We start from the raw sequence: 27603 nt of genomic DNA, 5'->3' as shown, positions 1-27603 counted from the left end.
AACAGTAACAGTCAAACTGTGTTCTAAATAGTAACAATCAATTAGCATTCCTGGGTGTAATCAGTCAATCAGTGTTCATAAAAAGTAACAATCAATTAGAGTACATGCGAGTAAGTGAATCAGTGTTCATAAGCAGATTAAATCAATTAGAGGACTGTAGCAGGTGGGTTTTTAGAGAGGAACGAAACAGAGGATAGGAAGTAATGGAGCGAAGAGACAGGGGAAGTAATCGGTGTGATCTTAAATTGTATGCTTTTATTAATCGGTAGCTAATCCAGCTTTCTATGCACTTAAGTATTGTTGGTAACTGCTTTGATGTCATATTCTGAAGAAAGCGAGGTTTACATATTTGTTTCTCTGTGGTTCCTCCCAGTAGAGCCAGTAATCATTCTTTAGTGCAGAAAAGCTCTTCCTACCATGTATGTGTAATTCTAGCAATGATGTATGTTATCACTTTAGAGGTTTGATATGGCAACTATAGGAGTTTCTCCATAGACATCAAGTCAAATATTTTACCTATTCTCTTTACTTTCCCCAATTGAGGGATGTGATGAAGTCCCTTTTCATGCTTTTGGATGGGATGGGGTTGCCCTGCTCATTGATGCATGCCCCAGAATGGCTATACACTGGATCCCTCAGGCACCACAGTCTATATATAGCCTCATATGTGTTCCACATCTTACCCTCTTCAGCTGCCCGCCTTTTCAGTGTAAGAGTGGACTCCTTTCTCAGCACTCTGGCAGAATGGCCGAGATGCATCATATAGTAAGGGGACAATGTCAGCAAGCTCCTGCATTCCTCAGAGTCACCAGCGGGGCATATGCAGATTGAGTAAGAGTGAGACATTGTTTATACAAAAACATCTCGTAAGTGTAAGATCTGGGGTCTGTGCATGCGTTTGCACAATTTGTGAATCAGCATAACACAGAGAAAGAGACTCCATGCCTTCATCCCCATAGAATCAGTGTTCTCATAGAATGGGAGGCAAAATACGTTGCCGGGTTTGGCCTTATGATACATTGACCTATGTAGTGCAGGGTAGGTCACCCCTGTATGTCAGGAAGGCATTGAACAATCACTTACAAGAACCTCCTACACGTCGGGAAGGTGTTGGACAATCACAGTTACCACAAACCCTACACATCTGAGGACACTTGTACCTTCAACAAACACCATCCAAGTTCGCTACAGGTAAAACTGTTTACTGTGCTTGCCAGGTAATGTGGGATGTTGGGCTGTGGAACGAGGAGATGGTTTTGGATTGTGCTGGTGCAGCAAGGAGGAGAGACAGCAAGAGATGAAAGTGAAGGAGGGAGACAGAGGACAGGAGGAGGGAGGAAACGGAGTGACAGTGGAGAGAAGATTGAAGGAAGCAGAAAGGAGAAAGAAGGTGCAAGAAGGCAGAGGGACATAGGAGGGGAGAAGAAAAGCAAACTGAAAGTGGGGAGTCGAAAGGAGGCAGAAATGAGAGATATACGGCATCTGAAGGAAAAGAGAGAGAGATATGGTAGGGGAGATCAAGGAAGAGAACGGACAAGATGAAGAGAAAACCAAGAGAGCAAGGATAGTGGAGAAACAAAAGCCACTCAATAGTAGGTTGGTGGTAACCAGAGGAAAGGTGAGGAAGAAAGTTAAGGTGAAGGAATTAGTTCCATGGCGTACCTATCGGAAGGCCAGAGAAGGAATAGGAGGGAGCGCAATTGTGACAAAGGTAGACAAGACAGAAGGGAACGAGGAACGAGGAGGAACAAGATGAAGGGATGAGTAAACGGGTCAGAAGCAAAGTCCCCAGACACTAGGCCGAGTCTTAGAGGGGTAGGGAAGAATCAGTTCAAGGCCAGGATGGTAGGGCAGCCAAACCAGGTCTACACCATGGACAAAGAGAAGAGAAGCATGCTGATTCCGGGGCCCAGCAAAAGTTATAGAGCCTGATGTGCAGCCCACATCAAGATGACCCAACACACCAAGGGTGGGGTTTCCAGTTCTTCCAGGCGTCCAAGGTGGACCGGCGTGACACCATGACAAGAAATAAAAATTCTGCAAGATGCCAATAAATAACTGCAAGGCACTTAAAAGCCTAGAGACTGTGAGTGGCTTCATTCCTACAAAGAAAATAGATTTAGTCAGTGGAGAAAGGAAAGTACTGATGAGCTATAGAAGATTCTTCAGTTCAGCTTGAATTTGCAGAGGTTTATGTGCAGAAGGTATACGATGAATCTCTGATTGTCACTTTTTCGGGCATAGTCTAGATTTATTCACATATGAACTTCAATGAATATCGACTATATGGGCGATTAGGAATCACACTCACCTCTAGCGCTACGGTAGCTGGTACAGTGGTAAAATGGGAAAAAAAGATGTTTGAACAAGGTTAACTATACTGTAATGTTGATTTTATACCTATGTTTAATGTTTGTCTCAATATTGGTCTTTGTTTTTTTTATCAGGCACTTTTTTAGGTGATTTAACTGTTTTAAATGTGTTGGGACATATCCGGTTATGGAATTGATTTGGCTAATAAGAAGCCTTTATTTGATATGGTTTTAGTTTAATTTTGCACTTTACCAAACCTTTGCAGAACATTATTGTGCTATATTGTTGTATTTACCTCATAGTGTTATTTAGATGGTTACTTAAAGGAAAGCATTTTTTTACTGTGCATATTGTGTTTATCAGCTCTCTATACAATACACTTTATACTGTTTTCTGTTTTTATACTGTTTTATGTGTTGTACTTTTATGGGACATCCTTCGGAAATAACTAATAGGCTGTCTGACTGACTCTGTGTATTATAGATCAGCATTCAGTGTATTACAACGATGAAATTCATGCAGGATACATGTTTTTAATTATGGAATTTAATGACCAAATGAAGATGTTGATACAATGGTGGAAACTTAGTGTTAATGAACAAAGGGGGCAAATATAACCCCTTCTGGCGAACCTCACAAACCCGCCAGCATTTGCTCCCATGAGTATGGACCCATCTGAACCATAGATTATATATTGCTCATAAAGGATGCCGACCAGTCCATGGCTATTACAAATACCACCTCCTTACATATCAATCCGAGGAGGGGTGGTGCATGGTATGAACAGATGTCTCTAAATCTAACAGTGTACGTTTTGCAGCTGAGCTGACACCAATAATGTCAGAGATGTTATTTTTGATACCTATGGGGGCTGTCTCCATCTCACTAATGCACTGAAAACCTAATTGGCAGTCACAAAGAACTCCATGAGCCTCAATGTTCCCAAAGCATGATCATGGCAGCCCTTTCTAGTGGCTTTATGTCAGTAGCTAGACACTCTGGCATCCTTCCCACTTAGTCTGATAAAAGGGGGACACCTCTCTGAGCCAGGATGCCTAACCAGTGGACAGCCGTTTTTGGCGCCGGTCTTTTTACTGCACCACTGTGGCCGCAGGACCCCTTTCCGATCAAACACAGTGGCATGACTCATTAGGCGCAAGGGTGATTTTTAGGCGCGGCTTCCAAGTGACATTTAGCAGCTGTGCCTAAATCGCCCTTCAGACAATAGGGCATACTTCAAGGCATAGCTATAAAAGAATAACCTAACTGCACTGTGATATATGAACACCGGTATCTGGTCTTCAAAGCTTGGCACTTAGAATGGGGTCAGGCAACTAATGAGTGCTCAGTGAAAATTCTCACATTATTGGTGAAATATGCAAAAATGGATAGGTCAGCAATCCTCAAACAAATTGAGGCCATTGAGATACAATTGAAAGATATTATAGCTACTGAGGAAGACAACAAGTTACAGGAAGCCATTGATTCCGGTTTAGTTATTTATGAAGATGAAATTAAATTGCGCAAATGTATTTGTGATAAAATTGCTATGAAATTGGCAGGATTTATTCATTTGTTAAGTGGTTTGATAATTTAAGGACATCGCCATCTGCCAATAATACAGTGGCTGAATCTTCAAACGTAGCTCTTTCATCATCGGATTTTGATGTGTCAAGTAGCAAAAATGTTGAACCTGTGGCAAAACTCAATTTTTCTGAGGCAATGCGGCTCCTTTGCCAAGATGGCAAGATGCAATAGAGGGGAAGGGGCCACAGAAGGGACAAAGGTCTCAATCTCACTTCTGGAAGAAAACCCATAGAGGGAAAAGGGGCAAGCAAATCAAATATGACCTCCCAGCGGAGCCCAACGCACTTTGGCAGTCGAGGGAAGATATAACATCAGCCCAAGAATGTAAGTGATCAATTTATCATCTCACCAATTGAACAACCAACTAAACAGATCTCCTTAAGATGAAACTGAATTTCTGTCCTTCTTTCAACTATGATTATGTTCAAACAAGACTTGATTTTGACCAATTCATCAGGAAAATCAAGTGAAAAATGTCTTTGCAGTTAACCCTAAGAAAGGCATTTCAACTGCACGACGACAAGGCAGAACAGATCTAAAGATTGCAGATTTACCATCTTTGATTGATTTGACTAATTTATCTGATATTTCCTGTGACCAGGAGAATTTAAATCTTTCTGAATTTGATATTAACCCTGATTGGTCTCGTTCCACTTGTTTGAAATGTAAATCCAAGTTTAATCCACCTATGCCTTTAGGTGGATGCATAGAGCGCTTCCAGGACTTGGTGACTGCGGACACAAGTTAAGACTCACTAGTTAAAGGGTTGGCAAACATAATATGACCCAACTACAGCAACATTCTTTGAAGGAACTCCAACAGTTGCCTGAAGTGGTAATAAAACCTTCAGACAAAGGGTCCATTATCGTGCTCCAGAATCGTAGTGATTATGTTGCTGAGGCATCTCTTCAACTTCAAGATAGTTCATGTTATTGCAAATTATCAGGCAATCCTTTGCCAGATATAGTGCAATCTCATGGCATTGGTCAATAAATTGTGTGATAGAGGGATTCTAGAGATTTGCACGTTTTTGTTACCTACCTTTTCAGTTATTCCTACCGTCTACCTTTTGTCCAAAATCCACAAGTCTAAGGTGAGGCCTCTAGGCAGACTTGTTGTTACTTTATGTGAGTTCCTGCTTGAGAATATGTCTAATTATATTGATAAGACTTTGATTTCTTTTGTCTCAACGTTGCCTTCCTTTTTGCATGATACAAAATTATTTTTGAAACATGTCAACGAGATTCCATGGTAAAATGGTCTAATGTTAGAAACACTTGATGCTGTTTCATTGTATACCTCCATTGACCATACAGTTGGCATCACAGGATGTAAGCATGTTCATGATACTTGGTCCCTTAATTTAGTGTCACACACAGAAATGATTTTTGAGATGCTGTCCTTTTGTTTGAACAATTATGTTTTTCTTTTTGAAAATGCATTTTATCTCCAAGTAAGAGGACCAGTGATGGGCAGTACTTTTGCACCTGCTTACTCCAATTTTACCATGGGGTGGTGGGAATATACCATTGTGTGGAATTCCATTAATCAACTTTACACTGAGCATGTGGTTGCATGGTGGTATTTTATCGATGACCTGTTCATTATTTGGAAGGGGAGCTAGTGAGTTGGTTGGAGTTTGTTAAGACATTGAATCATAATACCATTGATCTTTGCTTTACAGGGACACATAGTGAATTTGAAACTGTGTTTTTTGGTGTAAGTGATAGACTATATGATTGTGGGATTCCTGCTAGTCTGCATAATAAACCAACCAGTTCTAATCTTCTGTTACACACCGCCAGCAGTTTCCCCATCAGTTGTAAGAAGAGCATCCCACATGGGGAATGTGTCAGGTATTGTTGTAATTATTCTGATATCATGAAGTTTGATGATGAATGTTCTAGGGCAACGAATAACTTTTTGGCGAAGGGCTATTTTAAAGGAGTTATGGAAAATACTTATGTTAAATCAAGACATTTGAACCAGAGAGCATCTGCTCAGTGATAATAAGTTACCTGTATCAACGGAAAAACAGGAGGTCCGATTTATTCTGACATTCTGTGGTGAATCCCTGTACATTAGGAGCATCAATCAGAAATATTGGAATGTATTGAGAATGGGTAAGGATTTATTATCCATTTTACCATTTAATCAGAGTGTTACATTCCGGATATCTCCCTCGCTCCAGGATCAACTGGCCTCTAGTTTCTTATGTAGCAAAAACAAAGAGGTGATGGCTGGAAGGTTTAGAATTAATCTTAACCGCTAGGATTGCTCTGGGCAACCCTCCAGACCATCGTTCTTCGCCTGCCAAGCCATTACAGAAGGGGAAAGACCATATGCAAATCAGACTTGGCCCCACCCCAAAAGGGGCAGTCCAGCCCAAACTGCTAGGTCACATCCCTTCTGCACGAGACCACAAGCATCCCCAAAAATGTTTCAGCCTTGTTGGGCCTCATCAGTGAGGAGTAGCTTGGGTCTCTAGGCCCAGCAGGTACGGTACCCACATCTGGGCATACCCGTCCCACTCGGGGTGACATAGCAAAAACAAAGAGGTGATGGCTGGAAGGTTTAGAATTAATCTTAACCACTGGCATTGCTCTGGGCAACCCTCCAGACCATCGTTCTTCGCCTGCCAAGCCATTACAGAAGGGGAAAGACCATATGAAAATCAGACTTGGCCCCACCCCAAAAGGGGCAGTTCAGCCAGAACTGCTCTAGTTTCTTACACCCCACTGATAAGAAACCTGCAGCTAGTTCTTCACTACCACAAGGACAATGGGGGTCATTACGACCCTGGTGGTAGCCGTGCCGGTAAATACTGGCATGGCTGCCGCTGGAGTCATGATTATTCCAGCACCCAGGAATGGGCAATTACCAAGGCATTACGGCCCCAGCGGAACCGGTAATTGCCCATTTTCCGGCGCCAGAAAATAAAACTCCCCATTCCCATTGAGTCCCAATGGGAATGGGGAGGACGGATGCACCGGCACCATACATGAATGGTGCCGGTGCATCCGTCGAGTTCTGCGAGCGGGTGCCGTTCCGCCCGCAAGGTCAAACCTGGCAGGCTAAAAGGCTCCTGCTTGCAGAACTCATAGTTTGCTGGTCCGGAAACAACGGTACCGGCAAGCTTACCAGTACCGCTGTTTCCGGACCGGCAAACTTGTAATGAGGCCCAATGGTTTGATAAAAGCTTAAAATGCAAAGTGTGCACTAATGCTGTATCGATGAATACTTATGTCCATCCAGTTTTGGGCATTGCACATACTATACAGCATCACATAACGTGTGACACACATTTGGGGTATATTTACTGAATTGTCCTTGTCACAAATGGTATATGGGCAGCATGGCATGCAAATTAAAAGTCAGAATTCTTCAACATCTTTGAGCATTAAGAACAGTTGATCATTCTTATCCCATGGCGAAACATTTTCTATATATATATATATATATATATATATGTATATATTACAGGGTCTGTGGTAGCAACTCTGTAGTTATGGTTAAGTTGCTCAACCCACAGGAAGAGCAGTTTTTGGGTGGCTTATATCTGTGGTGCCATTTGAGGACTCCTCACAAAACCTTGAAAAAAATAATATACAACCAACTCTGAATTATTTTGAGTATTTTTGTGCAATTCCGTCAAAAGGGTAATAGTTATAAGGGTGTGTTGCAAAACCTTTGAAATCCAGATAGACATGAATGGAAAATAAAGTTGCTTGCAGCTAGAGCCCAAACCGCCGGACGGATTTGCACCAAACTTGCACAAGGAGTGTCAGCCTGCTCTTGAAAGCATACTTTTGCAAATTTGGTGTAAATCCGTTGAGTAGTTTTTAAAAATAATGGCCCAAAAGTAGGTCCCAAAAGAATTAGTGGATTTACTTTGTGATTCAGTGTCTATGGATGCCTCTGAACCAATCAGTGGGCTGTGTAATAAAACATGGCCACTGATTTGTCAATTAAAAATATGAGGTGCATCAAAACATTTTAAGCGGACAGTGTGTTGGATTCGCAAACTGGGCCCTTAATTAACGGACATCGTGGTAGAAAAAAGCTCTAAAAAATACATTTCTGGTTATTTTGAGGATGAAAGAGAGTCTGCGTAGGGTCTGGGAGAGAGGAAACAGAACAATGTATGCATTATTGTTTGTAGAAATGGCTATAGGGTTGGCGCTGAGTCTGCGATCATTTTCCTTGTCCGGGCCAATGTGGACAGTAGTAGGTGTTCACAGACATTCATTGAGAATGGTGGAATTATGTTATATGTTACAACAATGCTTACTTTGGGTTTTAAAAATACGTAATGAAACTAGTGAGTGTAACTGTTAGGAAAGATTTCGTAATTGTAGGGAATTTTCCTTCCATGTGGCAACCCCTAAACTTTTTGCTATTGTTTTTAACCTTGCTCTTGACTTTGCCAGAGAAGTACAGCCTTCAGCCGCACTTCTCTGGGCTTTCGCTCCTTTCTTACGGGGAAACTGACATGCCCTTAAGACAGTCAGTACCGGGGAACGTGGTTTCCCGTAGTTTCTTTTATCGTGTCGCAGCTTTAGTGCAACACGACACAAGAGGGCACTGTAAGCTAAGTTACAGCTCTCTTGGGTCTCTAGCCTTCTACGGGCCCTAGATACTCTTTTAGGATGGTATTTGATCGGTGCAAGGCATTCAGGGACTCGAATGGTGGCAGCGATCGTTTTGTTTATTTTGAGCTCCTTTTGGCGTTCTGAGCACGTTTTTGCACTGAACCCAAAATGGTGGCCTGGCTCCCAAAATGGCCAGGCCGCGAGGCTCCTTTGTCTTGTCCACTGACCGTCTTGCTCCCTTCACCTTCCCCAGGTCCGGCGACCCGGGGCCTTCCTTATTTGGGCATGTACTTTCCCGCGAAACGTGGTTGCTTTCGCGGGCTTCTACATGTCGTTTGTGTGCCTCCAGGGTGCGGGCTGGGATGTCTGGTCCCAATACACATCCTGGGTGCCAGAGAGTCTAGGGTGGTGTGAATGCCTGGGACCACCGTGGTCCGTGATTGGTCCACGTATGGTATGTGTTTTGATGAGCGGATCTCCCATTGGCTCCCCTCCGTTTTGGCGCGAAGGGAACCGTGGATAAGAGGGGGCTGGAAACACCACTACCATGTCGATCTCCTGAGTTCTCACGAACGAAGGAATACAGGAGCCAAGTATCCTGCAACTACGAGGCTGGACCGAGGAATCGCTGGTGACCCGCTGAAGGAATCCTCCTTTGCACTGCTGTCGTCCGGAGAGCCCCTGTCCTCCTTTGATCGAACCAGAAGGCCTGTACTGGTGCTTCGACCTTTGGAATAGCAGGAACAGCTATTCCCGGCATCTTCAACCATCTCCTGCCAAGTAAGCCTTCGGAAGCGTCTCTGGGCCATCCAGTTGACTGACCAGCTTACAAAGGAGTTTGGCTCTGCAACCGCCGCCAGGTTGTGTTGTATTGCGAGTCCTTGTCCCTCTCCCACGCTTCGTACGCTTGGCGTCCCCAGGTCTGAAGGGAGGAGGGTTCATTTGGCTCGAATACACACGGCCGCTCCGTTGTCCTGTGCGGCAACAAAACTGTGCCGGTTTCGTCGATTGGGACGTCTTTTTGCTCTACACGACTACAAAGCGTTCCCTGCTCTTCTGAACCTGCCAGCTGCTGAAACTATCGTGGAGGAGCCTGGGTCTGCTTGCTTCGGGGACCGGTGAGTAGTATATCTAGGATCTGGTCGCCCTCCTGCAGTATCCCATTGCTTTTCCCTGCTGTGTAAAAACAGCACCCTTTTGCCGCGCTCGCGCTCTGCTTCTGCCCGCTGTGGAGGCTGCGCTTGAGTTGCGGAACCTGTTCTTCTTCTGCCGTGCACTAACGTGAACCGCCTGACTTCCTCCGAAGAGCTTCCCCTTGTGCCCGTCGGCACCGGCGTGGCAGGTACTTTGAGCACAAGGCTCCACTCTTCGCAGGGCTCGGACTTCCATCTAGTTAGGTGCCTCTGAAGGCGAACTGAGTCGAAAGCATTATCGCACTGCCTGTTTTCCTTCCCTGGCAGGTGGACTACATATTTCGTGCTTTAAACGCTTGCGACTGTGTATTTGTATATATATTGTGTTGATATGGTATGTGTTGGGTTAATATTGTGATATTGTGATTTTCTCGCTACGGTCATTATTTTAAAGGCCTTAAAATAAATGTGTATCTATTTTTGATATAACAACTGTTTGGAGTAGTTTGTAAGCGCTCTTGCTTTGTGTGCTCATTGCGGGCTTTCAGTCACCCTCACCCCTCTTGAGACCTAGTCTTGACCGCCGCGATCGCTACCTTGATTGGTCTGGCTTGTCCAGAGGTTACCCTGTTCCAAGTAATTAGGTTGGCCTTCTGAACTTCTGCGCCACCAGGACAGAGTTCAGAAATCCGTCTTAACAAATTGGTGTACAGCGGTGGGATACGACTGAAGGTATCCAGTGTTGCGCTCGAACTAAGGCATTTCAGGTTATTCCAAACAGTACACGTAGTGAATTGTTATAGTATAACTTTAAAAAGGCCATAGTCCTATCAAACAGTATGGAAACAAGTACGTTGTTAACTTTAAATGCTTCCAAATCAGAAACGCTGAAAAAGATGTGTGCGGAGAGAGGTGTTTCCTCTCAAGGCACTAAATTGGAAATGATCCAAAGAATCGTGGCGTGGCAAGAAGTGCAGCTTGACGCTATTACTTCTGAGGACAGTGCGGAAGGTGGTGGGGCTGCTCTCACTGGTAGAACCGACGGTTCTGCCGCCGCACTGTTCCACCGCGACCACGAGGACAGGGAGGACGAGCTGTCTAATGTTTCCTCTGCCAGTGCTGATGGGGCGGCTATGCTTGAATTCAAGAAGCAAGAGCTGCGGTTTAGGCAGCAGGAGCTTGAATTCAGCATAGCCAAACTAAAAATCGAACAGGCAGAAAAACAAAAAGACAGGGATCACCAGTTGGAACTGGCCAAGCTTCAGGTTGCAAATGGATCCAAGGGTCCTGGACATGGGTCTGGGGCCTCCTCTCATCCACGGTTTCCAAAAGATCTGCTCAGTGTGTATGAAGAGAGGAATGACATTATGGACTGGCTGAATGCGTTTGAGTATGCATGCGAGGTCCAGGAAGTTGACAATGCTGATAAGATTGCGTGGTTGCTCAGTAGACTGCCCCATTCTGGCTGTAGTGCCATTATGGAAATGTCGAAGGCTGAGCGGGCTGATTTCGCAATGTTAAAGCAGACTCTCATTTTAAAGTTTGGGAAGACTCCGGCCCAATATTTAAAGCGTTTTCGAGAGTATAAGAAAAAGGAAGGTGGTACTTGGGTATCTTATGTCGCTGAATCTTTGAAAAACTTAACTGGCTGGGTCGAAGGCTATAAGGTTTCTACCTTCGACGGCATGATAAATCTTGTCATGCTGGAACACATTTTTGCTTCTTCTTCCCCGGAGCTTAAGCAGCATTTGGCCGATTCGAAGGAGATAGATCCTAAGAAGCTGGCCATTGCAGCAGACTTATGGGTGTCACATCGAGTGTCCCATAAGGACAAAACTCATCCTGGTAAGCAGGAGGAGGGGAAAAAGTCCAAAGATATGGAGGGTGGGGAATCTGCTAAATCTTCTTCCCAAAAGGGCCACAGAAAGAAAAACAAGGGTAAGACACAAGAGAACTCACAGGGTAGCGGAGGTGCGCCTCCGAAACAGAACTCTGGTTACAATAAGCCTCCCTACGTAAACAGACCCACTGGGGCTTGTTTTTCTTGTGGAGCAACTGACCATGTGAAGGGGGATCCCCGTTGTAAGGTTAGACCTTTGGGGGTCCACTCCGCTAATCTGGCCTTCTCCTCCTACGAGGAAGAAGAGATTACAGGAGCATCCTTCTCCTCGGACTCATTTCCCAGCGGAATAGAGGCCGAGGTAGTTTTAGTGTCCCTGGGTTCCTGGGAGCCTAAAGTCGCAGAGGCGTATGCTAGGATTCCGGATAATACCAAGCACTACTTTAAAGACAGTGTGCTGATCAATGGAGTGGATACTCCAGCTCTTAGGGATAGTGGGTGCAGTCGAACTGTAGTGGATTCTACCTTGGTAGACTCAGAGGAAGTTGCCAGAGCTACTCTGATGCCCACTAAGTTGGCTGACGGCCCCCTCCGTATGTTTCCCGTGATCCCTGTTAATCTAACTTTAAATGGTACAGCAGTCAGGATTCCAGTGAGCATTCAGAGAAACGTCCCGGGAAAGGTCTTATTAGGTAATGATCTCAGAGCTTTAGGGCTCGTAGGAGACACTGCCGAACGACCCTACACACGGTCTCAAGCACGGGCAGCATTGGCCAAGTCCAATACGCCGCCCCAGCCGAAGGGGCAACCCAAGGCGAAAGGAGTCTACAAGTCAAGACGGGGGAAAGAGAATATTCCCCCGAGCTCGCCTACCACTGCGGTGGAGGAAGTTGGTCAATCGCCCGAGCCTGACGAGGAGGTGGCGATGCCTGAAGTATTCGACCCCAACGATCATCCTGAACTAAAAGACTTGTTAGTTGAAGGAGGTCCTGATAGGGACGAATTCAGTAAAGGCCAACGTGAGTGCCCATCTCTGGAAGGCCTAAGGAGACAGGCCTGCTCCCAGCTTGAGGGTGAACCTCCTGGGAAGCATAGGATTTATTGGGAAGGTGGACTCCTGTATAGTGAGCCCACAGAGTCTACAGAAGGAGACCATAGGAGGTTGGTGGTTCCCCTTGCTGTTAGACCCTTCCTCCTGCAGTTGGCGCATGAAGTTCCCCTTGCTGGTCACCTTGGTATGAAGAGGACCAAGCAAAGGTTATCCATGCACTTCTACTGGCCCAAGATGGGGGTGCAAGTAGAAAGTCACTGCAGGAGTTGCGCCTCCTGCCAGTTGTCTGGTAAGGTTGGCGCGACAATCCAAGCTCCGTTGGTACCGCTCCCAGTTGTGGGGGTACCATTTGAAAGGGTAGGGATCGACATCGTCGGTCCCCTTGACCCGCAAACATCCTCGGGCAATAGGTTTATCCTGGTGCTGGTCGACCATGCAACCAGGTATCCTGAGGCCATCCCATTGAAAACTGTAACTGCCAAGTCAGTTGCAAAAGCTTTACTCGGCATATTCACTAGGGTTGGCTTCCCTAAAGAAGTTGTGTCAGATCGTGGCAGCAACTTTATGTCGAAGTATATGCAGGCTATGTGGAAAGAATGTGGGGTCACCTACAAGTTCTCTTCTGCATACCACCCCCAGACCAATGGTCTGGTGGAACGTTTCAACAGAACGTTAAAGAGCATGATTGGGGCTCTGGAGGAGCCCCAGAGAAGAAAATGGGATCTTCTTTTACCATGCTTGCTGTTTGCCTACCGAGAGGTACCACAGGAGGGTGTTGGCTTCAGCCCCTTCGAACTTCTGTTCGGTCATCCCGTACGGGGACCCTTAGCCATTGTCAAGGAGGGATGGGAGATGCCCACTCCCCCTGTTACTACCAATGTAGTTGACTATGTGCTAGGGCTCAGAAAACGGATGGTACTTCTGATGGGCTTGGCTAGTGATAAATTGAAGGCAGGGCAAGCGCTGGTGAAACATTGGTACGACCAGAAAGCTTCCCTCATCAACTTTACACCTGGTCAGCAAGTCCTGATCATGAATCCAATAAGGCCTCGCCCTTTACAGGACAAATGGTCAGGCCCTTACACAGTGGTGGAGCCCCTGGGTGAGGTAAACTATTTAGTGGACCTTGGAAGGCCTGGACAGGCTCCAAAAGTGTTCCACGTGAATAGGCTGAAGGCTTTCGTCCCAAGAGTCGAAATCGCAGCACTGCTACTGGCATCTGACGTTGAGGAAGAGGAGTCTGAACCTCTCCCCGACCTGTTCCAGAGCGGTCCTTCAGATAGCTCCGTTGAGGGTGTCCGAGTGGCCCCTCACCTGACTTCTGATCAGCAGGCTGAGGTGAAAAGTTTGCTTAGGCAGTTTTCCCCCCTGTTTTCACAGTCCCCTGGTTTGACACCTTGGTGCAAACATAACATTGACACAGGAGACAGTGTACCTACCAAAAGTAGGGGATACAGGATGTCGGATAAAGTACGGTCTTATATTAAGACCGAGGTCAACAAAATGTTAGACCTTGGGGTGATTGAACCCTCTAGTAGTCCTTGGTCCAGTCCTGTGGTTCTGGTTCCAAAGGCAGGCACTTCTGAGTTGAGGTTCTGCGTGGATTACAGGGCTCTGAATGCTGTCACCAAGACAGATGCCCACCCCTTGCCTCGAACAGATGAGCTGGTGGATACTTTGGGTGCCTCCAAGTACCTCAGCACGTTTGACCTCACTGCTGGCTATTGGCAAATAGCGTTAGCAGAACATGCCAGGGAGAAGACAGCATTTTCTACACCAGACGGCCTTTACCAATTCCGGGTAATGCCGTTCGGGTTGAAGAATGCACCTGCCACTTTCCAGAGGCTTGTGAATCATGTGTTGAATGGGTTGGACGAATTCTGTCTTGCATATCTGGACGATATAGCAGTTTTCAGTGCCACCTGGGAAGACCATGTGAAACACCTCAGGATTGTGCTCCAGGCTCTTCAGAAAGCCCACTTGACCATAAAGGCTAGTAAGTGCCAGATTGGACAAGGCTCAGTGGTTTACCTTGGACATGAAGTAGGTGGAGGGAGGATACAGCCTCTACCCAGTAAAGTACAAGCAGTACAAGACTGGCCTACCCCCACTACACAAACCCAAGTGAGAGCCTTCTTAGGACTCACGGGGTATTATCACAATTTTGTGGCAGACTATGGCACCATAGCTGCTCCTCTGACTGCCCTCACAACTCCGAAGAAACCCAAGAAGGTAACTTGGACCGACGAGTGTGAGAAGGCCTTCAATGGCTTGAAAGACTCCTTGTGCCAGGCCCCTGTGCTCAGGGCCCCTGATTATCAAAGACCTTTTATCGTGCAGACGGATGCCTCTGACACTGGGATAGGAGCTGTACTATCACAAGTAGATGAGAAGGGTAAGGAACACCCTATCGGTTTTATTAGTCGCCAGCTTAAGGACAGAGAGCTCAGATGGTCCACGGTAGAGAAAGAATGTTTCTCTGTTGTGTGGGCCCTAAGGAAGCTGAGGCCCTACCTCTATGGGACCCACTTCACTGTGCAGACTGACCATAAGCCGTTAAAGTGGCTAATGAACATGAAGGGGGAGAATCCAAAGTTGCTTAGGTGGTCCATAAGTCTTCAAGGCTTCGACTTCACTATTGAGCATAGACCAGGTGTCCAACATAGCAATGCTGATGGGTTGTCCAGAATGTTTAACCGACCTGAACAAGAGACTCATCCAGGGGTGGATTAGTTCCCCCTGTCCATAGTCTGGGAGGGGCGAGTGTTAGGAAAGATTTCGTAATTGTAGGGAATTTTCCTTCCATGTGGCAACCCCTAAACTTTTTGCTATTGTTTTTAACCTTGCTCTTGACTTTGCCAGAGAAGTACAGCCTTCAGCCGCACTTCTCTGGGCTTTCGCTCCTTTCTTACGGGGAAACTGACATGCCCTTAAGACAGTCAGTACCGGGGAACGTGGTTTCCCGTAGTTTCTTTTATCGTGTCGCAGCTTTAGTGCAACACGACACAAGAGGGCACTGTAAGCTAAGTTACAGCTCTCTTGGGTCTCTAGCCTTCTACGGGCCCTAGATACTCTTTTAGGATGGTATTTGATCGGTGCAAGGCATTCAGGGACTCGAATGGTGGCAGCGATCGTTTTGTTTATTTTGAGCTCCTTTTGGCGTTCTGAGCACGTTTTTGCACTGAACCCAAAATGGTGGCCTGGCTCCCAAAATGGCCAGGCCGCGAGGCTCCTTTGTCTTGTCCACTGACCGTCTTGCTCCCTTCACCTTCCCCAGGTCTGGCGACCCGGGGCCTTCCTTATTTGGGCATGTACTTTCCCGCGAAACGTGGTTGCTTTCGCGGGCTTCTACATGTCGTTTGTGTGCCTCCAGGGTGTGGGCTGGGATGTCTGGTCCCAATACACATCCTGGGTGCCAGAGAGTCTAGGGTGGTGTGAATGCCTGGGACCACCGTGGTCCATGATTGGACCACCGTGGTCCGTGATTGGTCCACGTATGGTATGTGTTTTGATGAGCGGATCTCCCATTGGCTCCCCTCCGTTTTGGCGCGAAGGGAACCGTGGATAAGAGGGGGCTGGAAACACCACTACCATGTCGATCTCCTGAGTTCTCACGAACGAAGGAATACAGGAGCCAAGTATCCTGCAACTACGAGGCTGGACCGAGGAATCGCTGGTGACCCGCTGAAGGAATCCTCCTTTGCACTGCTGTCGTCCGGAGAGCCCCTGTCCTCCTTTGATCGAACCAGAAGGCCTGTACTGGTGCTTCGACCTTTGGAATAGCAGGAACAGCTATTCCCGGCATCTTCAACCATCTCCTGCCAAGTAAGCCTTCGGAAGCGTCTCTGGGCCATCCAGTTGACTGACCAGCTTACAAAGGAGTTTGGCTCTGCAACCGCCGCCAGGTTGTGTTGTATTGCGAGTCCTTGTCCCTCTCCCACGCTTCGTACGCTTGGCGTCCCCAGGTCTGAAGGGAGGAGGGTTCATTTGGCTCGAATACACACGGCCGCTCCGTTGTCCTGTGCGGCAACAAAACTGTGCCGGTTTCGTCGATTGGGACGTCTTTTTGCTCTACACGACTACAAAGCGTTCCCTGCTCTTCTGAACCTGCCAGCTGCTGAAACTATCGTGGAGGAGCCTGGGTCTGCTTGCTTCGGGGACCGGTGAGTAGTATATCTAGGATCTGGTCGCCCTCCTGCAGTATCCCATTGCTTTTCCCTGCTGTGTAAAAACAGCACCCTTTTGCCGCGCTCGCGCTCTGCTTCTGCCCGCTGTGGAGGCTGCGCTTGAGTTGCGGAACCTGTTCTTCTTCTGCCGTGCACTAACGTGAACCGCCTGACTTCCTCCGAAGAGCTTCCCCTTGTGCCCGTCGGCACCGGCGTGGCAGGTACTTTGAGCACAAGGCTCCACTCTTCGCAGGGCTCGGACTTCCATCTAGTTAGGTGCCTCTGAAGGCGAACTGAGTCGAAAGCATTATCGCACTGCCTGTTTTCCTTCCCTGGCAGGTGGACTACATATTTCGTGCTTTAAACGCTTGCGACTGTGTATTTGTATATATATTGTGTTGATATGGTATGTGTTGGGTTAATATTGTGATATTGTGATTTTCTCGCTACGGTCATTATTTTAAAGGCCTTAAAATAAATGTGTATCTATTTTTAATATAACAACTGTTTGGAGTAGTTTGTAAGCGCTCTTGCTTTGTGTGCTCATTGCGGGCTTTCAGTCACCCTCACCCCTCTTGAGACCTAGTCTTGACCGCCGCGATCGCTACCTTGATTGGTCTGGCTTGTCCAGAGGTTACCCTGTTCCAAGTAATTAGGTTGGCCTTCTGAACTTCTGCGCCACCAGGACAGAGTTCAGAAATCCGTCTTAACAGTAACCAATAGTTATGCACATTTCTAGGTATTTTGCGGGTGAAAGCCTGTCTGTGGAGGAGAGAGAAAGGAGAAAAGGCTGTGGGGTTGTTACTGAATATGGATATAGCAGTAGTAGTAATGATAATACATATTGTTATGGCCATTGCCCAGGACAATCTGGCCACTGGCCATGGCCACAACAATACATTTATTTTGAACGGTATTCCACTGGCTATGGGCACAACAAGATGTTTAATTTGGGTTGAATGAGTGCAACAATGTGGCTACTGGCAATAGTCACAAAAGTATGTTTGCTTGGTTTGAATGCTTGCAACAATGGGTTGAATGCCTGGAAGAATCTGGCTACGGGCTATAGGCTTAATGGTATGTTTTCTTTGAGTAAATTCCAGTGACAATGTGGGTAATAGCATTGGGTACATTCTGGGTACTGGCTATGGGCATAATGGTATGTTTACTTTGGGTTGAATGCCTTCAACAATGTGGCTACTGGCCCTGGGTGCAATAGTGCACTTAGTTGGAAATGGTAATTAGGTAAAATTGTTCGGGGCATGGCTGCATGGCGAATGGATAGAGTAGTAGTAATGACAACACATATTGTTATGTCCATGGACAGTGACTAGATTGTTTGGGGCATGGTCTAAACAATGTGGCGATTGGCTATGGCAAAAATAGTATGCTAACTTTGGTTGAATGGGTGCAACAATGTGGCTAGTCGCTATTGCTAAAAAGTGTGTTCAGTCGGACATGGTAACAAGGGAACATCTGTGTTTCTATGTCTCGAAAGAAAAGAAAATAGAGTTAGTTGTAGAACATTGTATGGAAGATATACATGCTTATGGTTTTGCACATAGATTTACTTTTTTTGACCCTCATGAGCAGTACATTGTATGTAGTATGTTTTCTATAACATGTGTCTATGATACACTGCTGTTGTATTAACATATTGTAATCATTTTGTCATCGGGAAATAATTCTACGGGATTGAAAAACCCCATTTTGTACATTTGCTGTTAATAGCATTTTTTTTAAATCAACTTTGTTTCAATTATTTTTTGGACTGTTACATTTATGAAAGGGAGACATGAGTATGTGTAGAAAGTAGTACAGTGATAGTATGGGTGTATTAAGTAATTAAATAGGTGATGCTCTGTTTTAAGGGTAATGTCATTAAGGAATATTTGTTCTGTGTGTTTGTTTATGTTTGAAGTTGTTAGATACCCAATGGGGTATTCTAACTGTATAGTATTGTAAACGTAGTATAGTGGTAGTACAGATGTATTAAGTAATTACAAAGGTGATGGTGTGTCTTTAGTGCATTGTAAATAAGGAATATTTGTTTTGTGTGTTTGTTTAAATTTAAAGCAGTTTGATACCCATTGGCATAAACTAACTGTATAGTAATGGAAATGTGAATTTAAATCATAATTTAATTAATACATTTGCATTTAAGGAATATTAAGTACGTATTTGTGAGATTTGATGATAATCATTGTTTTTAAGTAACAGAAGTGTTATTACATTGAAACCACCCACTTCTATTTTTGACATATGCAGTATAGTGACCTGAAGTGGTTGTGGCACCAGTGTGGTATATCATGCCTGCTATTGTGAATGGTTTCTTACATACATCAAGATACTTGGGTGTGTGTGAAGTTAGTGAGTTTACAGTAATTTTTTGGTGCCATCTGCATTGTATCTTAAAAGCATTAATATTACATATGGGGCATGTGAATCTATTTTTATGTTTGAAATATTGTCTGAATTGCAAAATGAGCATAATGAGTCATGATTTGCATTTTGGAAAAGTTGTTGAAATGGAATTGATTTGCAATTTGATATAGATACATACATGCATCATTCATTAGGGAGATTCTCTTATGAAACATGGTTGCAGAGACAGTATGTATCTTTCCAAGTGTATGGAATGTGTAAGATTTCATTAATAGGCATGTGCTGTATCTCCAGTACTTTAGTACTTGTAATAAGCACATTAGGAATTCTTGTGGATCCTCCTGTGTGTTTATTGTGAATGTAACAATTCCTGCAAAGTAGTCCAATTCTTGTTCAATCCCTGAGAACCTGTAGATGGTGTTAGGATAGTTAGTGGTATTTCTGTGCAGGATGAGCATTTGCAAACATAGCTGCTGTGAGTCATTTAAGTAAATATTGTCTATGATTGGTGGCAATTGGAATAGGAGATATATTGCTACATTTGCATAGCAATTTACTCCAATTGAGAGAATTTGGTCTCCCTTTTGTTTCAATTTTCTGAATTTGTTTTTCCTTTTTTTACAGGGATTATGGGAAGATCTGCTATGGTTTCTGTTTGTACTAGCTGTCTTTTTAAAGGTTCTCTTTTTTGGGGTACAGGGTATATATCTGGATGTAGAGTGTACAGTGCATGCAGCCTGTTGTATTCTAGGATGCAAGGAATGTCAGCTTTGACTTTGTGTTCATCAAAGTTAACTGAGAATAGACCAGTGAGTGTATGAAGACGTGAAACTGTTACATAACTCATGCCTTCTTTGAAGACTCTGCTGCCATTGTCTACAAGTGCATGATTGAGGGTTAGACGTTGTGACTTATGAATGGTAACAGCATATGCAAGAGACAGAGAGAAGTGTTCTCTGTGTACATAAATATCTTTGAAAGGAAGGGAACGTGCTCGGTTGCAAGGAATTTTGTTTGTTTGTTCAAGTTTGTCAAAACAGATGACAAACTGGATATTGATTTTGTTTGGATATGTTTGAAAGACAGCACCTGTTCCAATTGCTCCAATGACTAAACCTTGTTCTATGTCAAGGTTTCAGTATCAATCTGCAGTTTATGCACAAAGTTAATAGTTTTTCCAATCAAGCTGTTCCTGTGTCTTGTCCCGTGCTCAGCGTTAGTCTGTCTGGACAGGATGGAGGCAAATTGGGCCTGTGTTCTTTCGTTCTCCTAAAATGGCACTCCTAAGTTCCTGTAACATTTCCGCCTTTCCTCCTCCTCTTCCTGCTCAGTCTCCGCCCATTGGGATTGTGGGAGGGTGTTATCTTGGACAGAAGACAGAGTCCTGATGCATCGCTACTCTTGCAGTGATCGCTCTGTGAGTTTGCAACTAATTTCCTAGCTTTTGTCATTTGTATTAGCTTCTGTTCATCTTCTTGATTCTATTCCTCACAGCCTTCTGAACCCATTTCCCAGGGTCCACGCCCGCTGCCCTTTGAATCCATTCCCCAGTACCGGCGCTCTAAAACTAATCACGCTGCAGCAGTCATCCTCTCGGTACGTAACTATTCTCTCCGGCTCCTTAGTCTCTCCCTACCGTCCACTTGATCACATACATTCTAATCTTGCAGAGCGACGGTGGCTACAGCCTCCAAAACCCGCTACGTATTTGCAGACAGACATCTGGGTCCTAAAAGCTTCCTCCATGTCGGTAGGTTACCAGCCCTTTTTTCCTCTGTTACATCTTCCTTTCACTTTTCAGTCTAGCCCGGCAGTTGCTTCAGTACAACATAGTGCCCCAGCCCCTTCCTTGGTACAGTGGAGTAACATCATCGTAATAGTCGCCTTCTTTGTGTTAGCATCATAGACTCTAGTGCAAGAATACGCCCTTACCTGTGTGTTTTCATTCCAGCATGAAAGAGTCAGAGCCAGCAACATCAGCCTTTAGAACAAACATCACAACATTCCGGTTCCAACAAGAAGAGCCATCATAGATCCAGAAGACACCAGACTACCAGGTGTTCCCCCAGAGGGTTTCCCCTAGGAACCGTGCTCCCTCTGGATGGGATCTGGTCGGGGGGCAAGGTACCTGGGGGATTCTCAAGCTCTTCATACAGCAGCTGCGGGTTCAGGTCAGTGTCAGAATTGTTTTTGACGCTGCTAGTTCTCGTTTTGACAACTTGAGATAGATTTTTCTAGCTGTTTTAGCCGTGCTATTGCTTGTTGATACATAGTAAGTGTCATGCCATGCACTTCTAGGTTGTCTGTGCAGCTGATGTGGACTATGGGTTGCATCTCTTTTTCAACATTGTTTCGTTGAATTGGTTTACGGTTTGCAAGGGTTGGCATTAGAACATGCATTTTGGATTTTGTTGAGTTAATTGTTCCATTACATCAGGGGCTGATATATTTTGTCCCTACAGCTCATTTATTGAACTACTTTTTAAGGATGACTATGCATCTTCAGTAAGCAAACCAGTTCTAATTCTTTTTCAAATGTGAGCTGATGTTAGATCTGCAGACTGACGCATATACAGCAAAAATGACGCCATAGATTGACATTGCCTATGCTGCTGAGTGTATTACGGCATTCTTTGTAGACTTATGCTTTAAACGTGGGTAGGCATTTCATTGGTGTTAACTGGAGGAGGTCTCAAAAAACAATAACATGTTTTCCTTCAAACAGTTCTTCGTCTCTAGTTTTTAGGACTTCCTACATTCTTAGCTGAATTAAAGCAAGCATTATGTTGGAAACCTTGCTTTCTTCATTCACTAGGAGGACTTCCATTTGCCGTAGAATTCTGCATAGTTCAGTTGTAGTTTCTGATGACAATTTGTAATGTTTTAATTTCTTATGGTGTTCTACTGTGAGCAGGGGCAGTCAGTTACACCTCCTATGTTCTAAGCAGCCAGACCTGTGGAGGCTGTTACAACAGCAGAAAGGTTGTTATTTGTTTTGTCTTATAAAAATGTTCTACTTGTTTTAATTAGGAAGGTTTTGCCAGAACCAGCTTCACCACTAACATACAAGAGCAGAGGTTTGTAATTCTTACAACTGCAAGAATTATTTTCATGTTTTAGTCCAATGTTCAATTTCTTCAGTGGCTTCGAGGTAAATGGTTAGTCGTTCATGATTTAACTGTGATTGAGCACTGACACATCTTCTTTTGATTGTTTTGATTGATACATGGTGTTTTCTACCACATTCATTGCTATTTCTGCTTCATTTTGAATGAGTAGTTCTCCAAGTGGTTCATGGCTTCGTGTAAGAGATGGTTGACTCCCTTCAGGAGTTTCTTTATCTATTCATTTTTTTAATCTCTTCTTCATGTTGGCATTCATTGTCTAACATGTCTTTGTACTGTTTAGAATTGTCATTTGTTATATTGCTTTTATTTGCTTTCTGTACAGCTTCAAATGTGTCATGGTCACCAAACAGTTATTCCTCTTTCCTCCAAGATTTCAATAGTTGCAGTAGGCCATATAATAAAGTTCTATATGCTTTGCAGTTTTAAAAGATAATTTAACATGGTTAATTAGACTCGGTTTTGAGAGTCTTAATAGACTTCCTTCACAATTTAATAGTGAGTATTTCCCAGATATTTCATTTGGTGTAACATTATTTTTGTATGTCTAGTTTTGGGCTATATAGTACAGGCACATGTTGTCCAAAGCAGCACTTCTGTTTGAAAGTATGTGTTAATGAGATTATTTTTTAAGATGCCTCAACCATAGAGATCAATTATAGCTATAGATTTGCTTTTTTGGTAGGATTTAAGTACTCCTTTACGTGGTGAAGCTGGACCAAAGTTAAGCCAAGAATGTTTTTAGATTTCCCATACAAGGCTGTACATGTTAAACAATCTGCAGCTTCGTCGGACCTACACTCTTTATGTGACAGCATTTTGATACCAATGCTGTACAATTTTTGTAAAAGGGATTTGTCAGATGATATGTCATCCCAGAGGTCTTTTACCTCAGTTTTCTCAGCTTTGGTGGGATAAGCTGTGACATATTTTGCAACAGTGGAATTGTCTGCAATGTATGTAATGTCAATGTTAGCATTCCATAAGAGTGCAATAATAATATTGTAATCATTGATGTACTGGAATACTTCATCTCTTATAATGTTGTATGTATCTTTGGGAGATTTTCCTTTGACACTGTACTGAACTGAAGACATACAACTATTTACTTGACCTTTGGTACAAACTGCTCTAGGGGATTCAAAGTAACATTTGGTGAAGTATTTTCCTTTGTTTTTGTATCGTCAGCAGTTTTTGTCACACTTATGTCATTGGAAACATACAATTTTTGTCCGTAGGTCATTACGGATATCTTCTGAAGGGATGTCACAGGTAATTTAGTTTCAATAAATTGTAAAACGGTGCCATCATTGTCGTCCCAAATCTGGGAGCATTTCTAATCCACAAAAGCATGTGGATGTGTGGTGCTCCTCTGGGTTGATATTCTTTCCTCCAAAAGACGTGTTCTACTTCTCTGAGTGGAGGACAGTTTTCATTACAGATGAAGTGTAACATGGCAATGAAAAAATCGTGAAAGTATCTTGAGACATTGACAGGATCAAGAGAACAGAGTTGTACTGTATTTATTATGTCTAATCCTTCTTTATTTTGGTTTGCAGTGCATAGAAAGTCATGCAAGTCAACCCATGAATATTCTGCACAATGCTTAGTTTGTTGAAAGAGGTAATGCTTCTGCGCTCAGCCAGAAGCAATACCCTTTCAGCAAATACCCATCAAATTCGTGGCAGTCATCACAATGCCTGCTCAATGTCCGCTGACCCATCAATAACACTTTCCCTCCTCTGCTCCACCACAGGCTCCCAATCGGACACCGGCAGGGACGAGAGTGGCACCACACCTGCCAAGAAGGCCAGACCAGAGGCAAGAGCCCACCAACCCTCCACCTCTGCTGGACCCAAAGACCAACCACAGCAGCCAAAATTGCCTGTCGCAAAACAGCCCAGGGCAGCAATGATCCCCGAGGTACTCATTTATCAACCTCAGCAGGATGAAAGGCTGAGTTGACCTTGCTGAGTTGAACCTGCAACCTGCAGATTACACAGACATTGCAGCAACCAGTGCTCAACCCACTGAGCTATTTTACTGGCTATAGCTATCAGAAAACCAGCCACTCCAGAAACAAAGAGCCACATGCTGCTAGCAACAGCCCATGAGCCTCAATTAAAAAAAGAGAGACCACAAGGGTAGCACGGGAGACTGCAGGTTCGCAGTTGTGACCTCTAAATGACTTATATGGTTTCAGGGGCAATCTGTAGCAACTTCTATCCTTCTAGTCGAAGAAGAATGTTTAATATCAGATGGGGAAAAACAGAAGGATGTGCATTTTATGCAACAAGTACAGTTCAATCTTGAATGACTTATCATTGTGAGCAGTAAAAGGGAGCAAGGGGTGAAGAGTTGCAGAGCAGTAGGATTGGTGGGACTCTCTGAAGAAGGGGTGGCACAAATAAACCTGGTATGTGGAAGTGTATGGAAAAAGTATATGAACATTTTGGCATGGCTCAATGAGCCAGAGAAACCTGTTAAGATCAAGCTACTAAGACGTTTTTCTCTGTGATTTAAGGGTGATGACACTGTGTCTGTAGGCAAGAATAGCAGCTGCAGCTTCACACGTTGCATCGTTGATCTGGCTGGAAGTACAGCAACACTACTTGACTTGTTCAGGTCCAGCTGACCTTTTTCCTACAAGCAGTTACCTCCTGCCTGGTGAGGCATTTGCAGTCTCCCCACCCTGCATGTGTCCATCCTTGTGGTTACCCAGAGCCACCTGACACTTGCAAACTCACGATCCGAGGCTACATCTGTCCCCCTTGTCTCCCCTGTGCCCCTTGCATCCCTTGTGCCATCAGATATGGACAATCCAAGGACTTCAAAGGCTTTCTGAGAAACTGACTTCTTGAAAAAATCTAAAATATGGAACTATATTTTATCAGCAGCCACTGAGGCTACTCGTATGAACATTCCTGAACAATTTTGACTATTCAGCCAGATTGAGACTTTTTTCATTTCCATTTTGGTCCTGGTGTACAAACGTCTGTGAACTCTAAATGGTTGCAAATTGTTTGATATGAGTTATTATTATTTGTGAATTCCTCTGAATTAGCATTTAGTGCAATTAAAGAAGAACTTTGGGCCTTGAGGCTTGTAGCGTTGCAGAATCGGTATATCCTCAACCTCCTAATGGCTATGGAGGGTGGGGTTTGCTAGAAGATCAGGAGGATGTGTTGCACATATGCACCTCCCAATTATTTAGACAATGGAACTCTGCCTCGGACAATCGCCGTATTCTATAACCTGAGGAGGGCCAAAAAGAGGGAGGCAGGAGTTACTGATGACTCTTTTTTGGACTACCTTTTATCTTGGGTGCCCTCGTCGATGAGCATAACTGTGAAGATTCTCGTACCTATTTTTGTCTTGTTCTTAAAAATATTTTGTTCCTGTCAACTATACCTACGGTGCTGCTCTGCCCAAAAGCCTAGAACCACTGCTATGATGATCATGACCCTGTCTAAGGCTAGAGCCACTGCCATTTCATCTCATATGGGTACTCAAACTGATTCTGAAATAAGTGCAGGAGTGGTCTTGTGTCCCCCACCAGGTTTGGGTGAATGTGTAGTACAACGGGTAGATTGCAGAACTCGTGGAACGGCTAATTGGGATTGTCCAGCGGAGGAGCATGGTTTATTACCTAATGTATTAACTAAAGGGGGGAATGTTGGGGTAGTTAATAAAGGTCCCACGGTTAAAGAGAAGTTTGAATTGCATGCGCCATATTGGGAACTGGGATGACAGCGATGTTGCAAATTGGCACAAATATAGTGTAGTTAATGTGAATTGGATCGAATGTTACTTTTAGGGTTATTTGTATAAGATGATACATTTTTTAGATTTGCACACGTGCAGCAATATGATGACAACATTGTTGATACAATATAAATGCTTGGAGTGTCACTCAGCCTTAATGAGAAGCAAAGAGTTAAACAGTTGTGAATGGAGATTGTGATGAGGGGACACCGTAGTCTATAACACTCACATGCATGAACATACATATACAGGAATCTTTTTGGGGTAGTTGGGACATATGGGGGATATTATGAATACATGATTATGTGTGCCGTGTGCCCCCTTATTGTGGGGAGTTTGTGTGAATAACCAAAGCTTGAATATGTGAGGTGAAAGTTTGAATAGCCAGAAGACTGGTTTTACAAGGTTGAAGGCTGAGAGGGAACAGCAGTCAAAGTCAGTTTCGACCAAGCCTGTTTTATGGCCTGATGCTATTGTGGAAGAGAGATGTAATCTCTGTAAGTACATGGGAGCCTGTTATTGAATGACTGAGGGATTTTGACACCTTGTAGAGATGGGTTTAAGGGCCGGACAATTAACCTGATGCAAGGGTTGCTTGCGGGGAAGGTGCACCAGTAGATCATGGATTTACAATTCAGTTGTTAGGGTGTGGGTTGGAACCATGTGGGCTGGAATGGTAAGTCACATAGTTTAGAGTGAAAGATGGACATCAACAAGTTTGAGCGATAATCCAGCAACAATAGAGCAAAAGGAAGTTTGTTTGTTCCCCTCCTCTTCACATAAATGGAATTTCTATAGAAGGGCTGTGTGTGCCCCAAGTAGGGGTAACGGGTTCCAACCAGAAGGAACCTGTAATAATTGAAACTGTTTGTAAGTTGTGTAAACTGTGTAACTAGGAGATGGGGCTGTGACCAAATATGGAAGCACCCCACAGAGGGGTGTAGAGTAAATATGAGACATACAATTATAAGTTTAAAGAGGATGGTGCTTGGATATATGTATCCAATGAGAAGTGTGGGAACTCAAAGGAATATGGTTACATTGTTTGACCAATCATGTGTGGGGGTTGACTTTATAACAATACCTGTGGGAGTGTTTTAACTGTTACAAATTGTACAAAATGTGTGTTCTTTGTGTGGTTCAGGGTGACTCTGGTTACTTTGACTCTCTTGATGTCATCTAGCCCCTCCCAGCCATCTGTACAATGAACTTGCTTTATGAACAAACGCTCACTTGCTCTTTAAGTGGTGGACCTACTTTGGGTTACAGTGATCAAAGACCCACTCCTACACATGGTTAATCAATTCTGGGAGACGGTGTTGAAGGATTTGGCGAATGCCACTAACTGGAAGAATGTAATGTAGTAACATTTATGAAGTGCAGACTAAGGCCAAAAGGCATCTAGGCGCTACGAAACAGAGTATGGGGCCAAGAGCCACTCCAAAAACTTCAGCTCGTACAGAGACTAAAAAAGGTATGTTTTAAGGCTTTCTGGAATAGTAAATGTTCATCAATGTTGTGCAGGTGGTTTGGATGTGATTTCCACATACCAGGCACGAGGACTTAAAGAGCATGCCCTCCCACCCGAGTTCTTCAAAAGCGAGATACTGTCAAGCGATTCTGAGACTCTGGGAGAAGACACCTTG

The sequence above is a fragment of the Ambystoma mexicanum genome, chromosome 2p (genome assembly GCF_040938575.1).
Source record: "Ambystoma mexicanum isolate Mex_15411 chromosome 2p, UKY_AmexF1_1, whole genome shotgun sequence".
NCBI lineage: Eukaryota > Metazoa > Chordata > Amphibia > Caudata > Ambystomatidae > Ambystoma > Ambystoma mexicanum.
This window is presented reverse-complemented; position numbering follows the sequence as displayed.